The 7379-nt window shown below is 44.8% G+C and overlaps 1 long non-coding RNA gene across 1 annotated transcript; it reads left to right on the top strand.

The window, feature by feature from the left end:
• The first annotated feature begins 569 nt into the window (after window positions 1-569).
• On the top strand, window positions 570-3520 carry LOC308465253. The gene is made up of 3 exons (XR_013980388.1): window positions 570-1345; window positions 2909-2983; window positions 3457-3520. It is a non-coding gene; the product is annotated as an uncharacterized lncRNA (long non-coding RNA).
• Window positions 3521-7379: the final 3859 nt, after the last annotated feature.

The following is a 7379-nucleotide window of genomic DNA, read 5'->3' as shown; positions in this document are numbered from 1 at the left end:
CCTCATTGATACTTCATCATTTACCTCTTGATGGCTCATTCAGTCATCAGCAGTCTCAGCCAATTATGGCTCCCATCATAAAAGGATGATGTCACATGGGACTAGCCAATCAGATTTGACCAGAGGTCTCCATGGGCAAAGACACCTCCTGGATGAGTTGAATAGTGATTCGCAGCCAGTCAGAAATCATACAGTGAATAAGATGCCATCACTACACTATAGCATCCATCAGATTTGTGGAGGTGATTACATCAATGAATGCAATAAAGTCTATTGGGCAGGTGGGGCGGGAAGAGGGGGCAATGAAGATGAGCAAGCAAGCTTTTATGCAAGCAGCACCAAATAGGTTGGCCGAAGACTTTCCCCCTTTCTGTTTTTCAGGAATAGTTTTGGCAGGATCAAAAAAACAATGACTGCTTTCAATTCTCCCCTAACCAGATGAACTTTATAAAGCCACCCTGAGAAGGGAAATGGCTTAGCGTTTCTGGGAGAGGGGGAGGAAGATGAAAGCAGAGTGGCAACACAAACATTCCCATCCAAGAGATGATTGTATTTCAAAGGTAATTATGGATGCTTCCAACGGGTGGGGAGGGTGCATTGAGTCTCACAAAGCAAAGATAATTTATTCATGAGAAGCTGATCTGCAAGGCTTCCCAGGCAGAAGGAACCTCTCCATATTCATGGGGGATAATTAAGTTGGTAGTGAGAAGGGTTTGTTTTTCAACAGGCTTCAGGAGGAGGAAGCCAAGTGCAGTATGGACAGGTATTTCACTGATACACGATGTGTGTCTGCCCGCCCACATGTGGGGGATGGAGTTTGCTGGGGGAGAAGTGCTGCCTCTTTCACCCCGTGGCTCCTCCTTCCTCCCCCTTTTGGGTTCTACATAAGGGTGTGCCTGGACAGAGGTGGGTGCTGAAGTCTGTGCATCATCCCAAGATCCTCTGAGAAAGGAAGAACTTGTTTGTTGTTGTTGTTGTTTAGTCGTTTAGTCGTGTCCGACTCTTCATGACCCCCTGGACCAGAGCACTCCAGGCACTCCTGTCTTCCACTGCCTCCCACAGTTTGGTCAAACTCACATTAGTAGCTTTGAGAACACTGTCCTACCATCTCATCCTCTGTCGTCCCCTTCTCCTTGTGCCCTCCATCTTTCCCAACATCAGGGTCTCCCCATTAGCTAAAGTGGGTTTTGATTTCCACAACACTCCTCATCACACCTTTCACAAAACTTCTGCTGATGCGGGGGAGACAGGCCTGACAGTGTAACCATATTCTCTCTACAGTATGATATCACAGCCTCCTACCCAAGCAGGGACTCCCCATCGTCCCCAGAAGCTGCGCAGGAAGGTTAGAGTCTAGCCAATTAACTTCCATTTTGCATTAATGCGATTGATTTTCTCTTCCTGCTTGTAGCGTTTGATACCTCCCTGTTGAAATTCAATTTGAAGGTGCCTGCACTGTGCAGGCAACTTGCTTCTGTTTCAGCTCAGCTTGGTGGAATGACTACACATCAGGAACCTCAGAAAAGTCTTGGATTGGATTGAGATGCATCTATTCCAGCTGTTGCAGCCAGCAGCAGTCGGACAATTACCTCTGGAAGCTCATGGGGCAAGTGACCTAAACAGTGGCTTGAGGAAAGATGCAACCACTTCTCTTGGACTGGCCTTGACTACTGACCCACATATTGACCTGGAGATATAGGGGGCAGAGAACTGGCATGGATGATTGGGTCTGAAGCCAGGGTGGGAATGAGCGTTACCTGAACATAGGAACGTCAGAAGCTGCCTTAGAAAGAGTCAGTCCATTGGTCTAGCGAGTTTAGTATTATCTACGCTTACTGGAAGTGACAGGGGACATTCTCAGACCTATAAGAAGCAGAAGCAGAGGAAGAGGAGGAGGAGGAGGAGGAACTTATTATTTATACCCCACCCATCTGGCTGGGTTTCCCCAGCCACCCTGGGTGGCTCCGAACGTAATAATAATACTAATAATAATAATAATAATAATAATAATGTGATAAAACATCAAACATTAAAAACTTCCCTAAACAGGGCTGCCTTCAGATGTCTTCTAAAAGTCAGATAGTTGTTTATTTCCTTAACATCTGCTGAGAAGGCATTCCACAGGGTGGGTGCCACTACCGAGACGACCCTATGCCTGGTTCCCTGTAGCTTCACTTCTTGCAGTGGGGGAACCACCGAAAGACCTTCAGAGGAGGACCTCAGTGTCCTGGCTGAACAATGGGGGTGAAGACACTCCTTCAGGTATACTGGGCCGAGGCCGTTTAGGGCTTTAAAGGTCAGCACCAACACTTTGAATTGTGCTTGGAAACGTACTGGGAGCCAATGTAGGTCTTTCAGGACCAGTGTTATATGGTCTCGGCAGCCACTTTCAGTCACCATCAGAGAGTGCCATCATAGACTGGACCTGGGCCTTCTGCATGCAAAGCAGATGTTCTAGCACTGAGTCACAGCCCTTCCTTGATTAGGTTAGCCAACACTGCCCTGAATAACTTCAGAGAACATTTCCGGGGGTTCTTATTTTTTCTTTCCCTTCCCCCAAAATTTCCAGGTGCCGCATACTCGTGCTGAGTGTGAACAGATGCGAAAGTAGGCAGACCAATGGACAATACCTTTGTGCAATAGACTACATTCCCAACAGGCAAAGGGCCAAAGTTTCTGCACAGAGACACCCATGCATCTTTCCACATTTTTTTCTGGGCAAGCAAGGGGCTTTTCTCCTTGTCCAGTCTTACCAATCCCCTGGGGTAACTAGGGAACTAGGGTTATATTCAGTGCTGCATAATGCCCATTGGGACTGTTTGGGTGAAGTCAGGGAGCTCAATAGTATGTGCCTCCAGAGTCAAAGACAGGCAACAGCCAACTAGTTTTGTCCCTATCTTCCTCCCAGATGAGTTCTACAAGGGCAACACTAAGAGAATAAGGAAGAGGAAGCTGATAGGCTGGGCCACCCCCTGGACTGCTTGTAAGAAGACAGTCAAGAGATGGCTGGCTGAGGGCAGAATGAGATTGGTGGGGCAGTGCCCCATTTGCTCTAATGAGTATACTGGCTCGGAACTCTGGGATGTAACATAAGCAGTCAAGTACAACACTTCCTGTTTGCCCAGAGTGGACACACAGGAGGGTGTTACTCCACAGCCAGGAGGACTTCCTGTCACACCTGCTCTGGAGCTTCTTCCCCCTGCGTGTGATCCTGGGAGACCCCATAAAAGGGGCTGATCACACAGCCATCTTCCTCTTTTGATGCCTTTTCTTCTCTTGGACTGCACTGCTGGCTCTCTGCGAGCTGCACATAGGTCCATCCTTACAAGGATGTGAGCCACACTGTATCTGTAACTACAAGCTAAAGCCTGCCTTCAGGGAATCAACTGTGAACTGAATGTGAGTAAACTTCTTGTTACTTTTAAAAGAAGCTTCTTGTGTCTTTCTTCTTTTTAGGAAAGATAAAAAGGGGACTGGCCAGGAACAAAACCCAATCTGAACAAAGCCATATTGAATTGCTTAAGTAAAGAAATTCAAACGAATCTACCAACTAACTTCCTGCTATATATTGGGGGATGTACTCTGCTGCTGACTCACAAGTGTGAGTTAGGAAGGATACTATTAAATCAATATATCCTCTCCTAGTATCTACAACATTCCCACAAGAACATGAACATCCCATTTGAGCACTTTCAGCATCCCCATTCATTTTGAGGAGGCTTTACACAGGAGAATTCCCTACTCAATGGGTCAGGTTTGTTTCCTTCCTGATCTTCTGCACCCTTAAGCTTAACTAGGGATGTAAGAACACATTGTTTTCTGTTCCACTGTGTAGTCTTCACACGCAGCAGCGTTTCCATTCTGCTGCCGTTCGTCTTCCACCCAAACTACGTCATTCGACTCACTCTCTGCTGTGGTGAAATTAAGTCGCTTATGTGACATCGTCATGACTTCCTTCCAACCACATTCACTTCAAGGCAAAATAAATGCAGACATAAACATTCACGTATCTTTTGCAGGATGACAGCAACAAAAAAAAGTAATCACTGGATTGATTTTAGTTCCGGACATGGAATGAATCAAGCATTGGCAATTTCTGTTTCTGTTTAAGTCCAGATTCTCTGACATCCACTGTCATGACTGACATTTCCTCCCTGAAGTGGCAAACACACCTGGTCAGTCTGGAGATCTGCATCCAGCTGAGGGACGCATTTGCCAGCTGCCCTGTAGCTCGGAGGTTGGAGCCAGCCACACACGTTTATTTTGCTGAGCCGCCATGTTAAAACGTTTCCTTGGGAAAACAGAGCTATCTCTTAAGTAATTAGAGTAATTAGAGCGATTATTTGCCTGCACTTAGCTGGGGCTGTGCACTGGAAATGTGTCTACATCTTCATTATCCGGGCGGCTTCCTCGGTGCAGGGAACACATCTCAGTCCCTGGTTCTGCAATGATAGCTCAGAGAGCCATCTTGCGAGATTCTGAAAAACAGCAAGCCAAAGGGGGCTTTTCCTGATGGGGTCCACAGCTGCTGGAGAGCCATTCCTAGGCACACTGATGGTGAACAGCAGCCCATAATGGACCTGTGGAGGAGTTTTGACGGCCCTGGCAGTTGACCTTTCTTTCTCCTTGACTCAGAGGGCACAGCTCCCGTCTACCTGGAAACTTCTCCTTGCCCCATCAACATCATCTGAGAGCAAGCGGTGATTTATGACCCCATTGAAGGAGGGGTCTCCTTTCTAGAGAGGATGGTGCCCTTCCACCTCTGCTTCTCCAGGCAGACACGATTTAACTTACGTTGCTATAACGATAACGTACCGCCTCTGCCTTTTCCTTCTCTTCGTCAACTTTCTCTCCCTCGCAAATTTATTCTTTTTGTTTTTGTTTATTTGCTTCATATCCCACCCTTTCTCCCAAAGGAGCCCAGGGTGGCAGTCACAGCAATGATTAAACGTTTAAAAAAACACCAACAAGCAAAAGCAGTTTCAAAACATTCTGAAAACAGTTTAGAAACATTTTCTCAGCTGGTGTTCTCGGGGTTTCTAGGAACAGTGTCATTTTTTAGCCACCAACTGCCTGGTTAAACAGGAATGTTTTCAAAATCTCCCTGAATGTCAATAATAAAGGAGAGGGACACATACATCACTATGGAGGGCATTCTATAAATGGGAGCCACCACTGAAAAGGCCCTGCCATGGGTTAATACCAACCAGGCAGCTGTTGGGAATGGCACCTGCCCCCAGCTACAGTGAAACAACTGAAGTGAGAGCAGGAGAGCATGTCTGAAGGGGAAATGAGGTGTGGCAATATAGATGGAGCAAGGGGCAGGGTTTGGATCCATATCCCTTTTCAGAGCATCCACATGTTCAGACCCATCTCCCTGAGATTCTGCACTGATTCACTGCAGCCAGAGAAGAAGAAGAGATTAATGACAAGGATTCCAGCTCCCAGACTAGAAGCAATTGGGTATGATGTTCAGCCCTGAGCTTGCTCGCTCCAGCCTGTCTCCCAGACAGGAGATGAAAATAATATTACCTTTCAATTTGATCCTTGCTGGCTGCTAATTGATTTGAGAGTGCTGTCCGTTCACTCTCTCTTAGCTGCTAACCGACCCAACTGAATCTTCCACTGCCACTTGCAGATAACTCGATGAGGATAATTACTCTAACGTGGTGGTCGGGTCTTTAAAAGGTGGAAGGCACAGCTTGAGAAGAGGTGGAAGGAGAAGGGGGAACCTCCCCCAAAAGTATCCTCTTCTTTTTTTCTTTTCTTCTCTTTTGTTCCTTTTTTCACATATATGTGCTTATTTGAAATATATATGTATGTATTTGCAATATTTTGCTTGAATTTTGTAAGAATTATGTTAAATAAATTTATTTATTTTTTATATAAAAAAAGAACATTAGAAGAGCCTGCTGGATCAGGCCAATGGTGCATGACATCCTGTTCTCAACAGATGCCCCAATGGGAAGCCCACAAGCAGGAGGCAGGCACAAGAGGGCTCTCCCCTCCTGCAGTTTCCAACAACTGCTATTCAGAAGCATTACTGCCTCCGACCATGGAAACAGAACATAGCCATCATAACTAGTAGCTGGTCCAGTGTGGAGTCTGACTGACTGCTCCTCCATAAACAACAACAACAACAACAACAATTCTTTTTTATATATTTAATTTTTATTAATTTTCAACATATCATTTTCAACAATAATTAAACATACTTTAACATCTTATACAATTTTTTGACTTCCATCAATCACATCTGGAAATTTTCCAATCTATTCACTAAGTATACATTTCTTACTTCCACAATTACATTTAACTCATAACTGCTATCACTATTCTTTCTCTACTTTGCAATGCTTCATACATTTCTCCTTACAACACTTCTTGTAGTCCTACTAGCGTAATTTGTTGATTACAGTTGCTCTTCAAATAGTTTGTATATTTCTTCCAATCTTCTGTAAATCTCTGGTCCCGCAGGTTTCGAATCCTTCCTGTCATTTTATCTAATTCTGCATAATCCATTAATTTTGTTAGCCATTCTTCTTTCGTTGGAATTTCTTCTTGCTTCCATTTCTGGGCTAACGATACTCTTGCTGCTGTTGTTGCATATAAAAACAATTTAACATCTTGCCTATTAATATCCTCACCTATAATACCAAGTAAAAATGCTTCTGTTTTTTTTAAAAAAATGTATATTTCAACATCTTTTTCATCTCATTATATATCATTTCCCAGAAGTTTTTTTACTTTCTTACATTCCCACCACATATGGTAAAATGTTCCTTCTTTTTCTTTACATTTCCAACATTTATTATTTGTCTTATACATTAACAATAACAATTCTGTGCACATAGAAGAACATAAGAGCCTTCTGGATCAGGTCAATGCCCCATACTTTTCTCACAGTGACTGTCCAGATACCCACATGGGAACCTTCAAGCAGGACCATGAGCACACAAGTGCTCGCTCCTCCTGCCGCTTCCATTCAGAAGCATCATTGCCTTGGACTGTGGAGTCGGAGCACAGCCATCATGACTAGTAGCCATTGCTATCCTCCATGAATTTCTCCAGTCCTCTTTTACTGCCCTACAGGTGAGTGGCCATCACTTCCTTCTATGGAAGTGAGTTCCATATTCAGTTCAAGCAGTGACCTTTCAACACTTCCGTAGATCAGACCTACAACTCAGTGATACTCTGCAGCGACCAGAAGGCTGGTGTCCTGAGCTTGATTCCCACTCCTTCTGGCAACCTTGCCAGCATCAGTGTGGAAACACAGCCCATCTTAGTAGGGAACAGTAAGGGAACCAATGGGCTTCCTCAGACTCATTCCTAGAATGTTGCAATGAGTCTCCATTGTCTACCAGCCGTTGGTCTGCATT

Source organism: Podarcis pityusensis (genome assembly GCF_964106645.2).
Source record: "Podarcis pityusensis genome assembly, chromosome: 16".
Taxonomy (NCBI): Eukaryota; Metazoa; Chordata; class Lepidosauria; order Squamata; family Lacertidae; genus Podarcis; species Podarcis pityusensis.
Note: the sequence above shows the minus strand (reverse complement) of the source record. Positions and strands in the feature narration are given on the sequence as shown.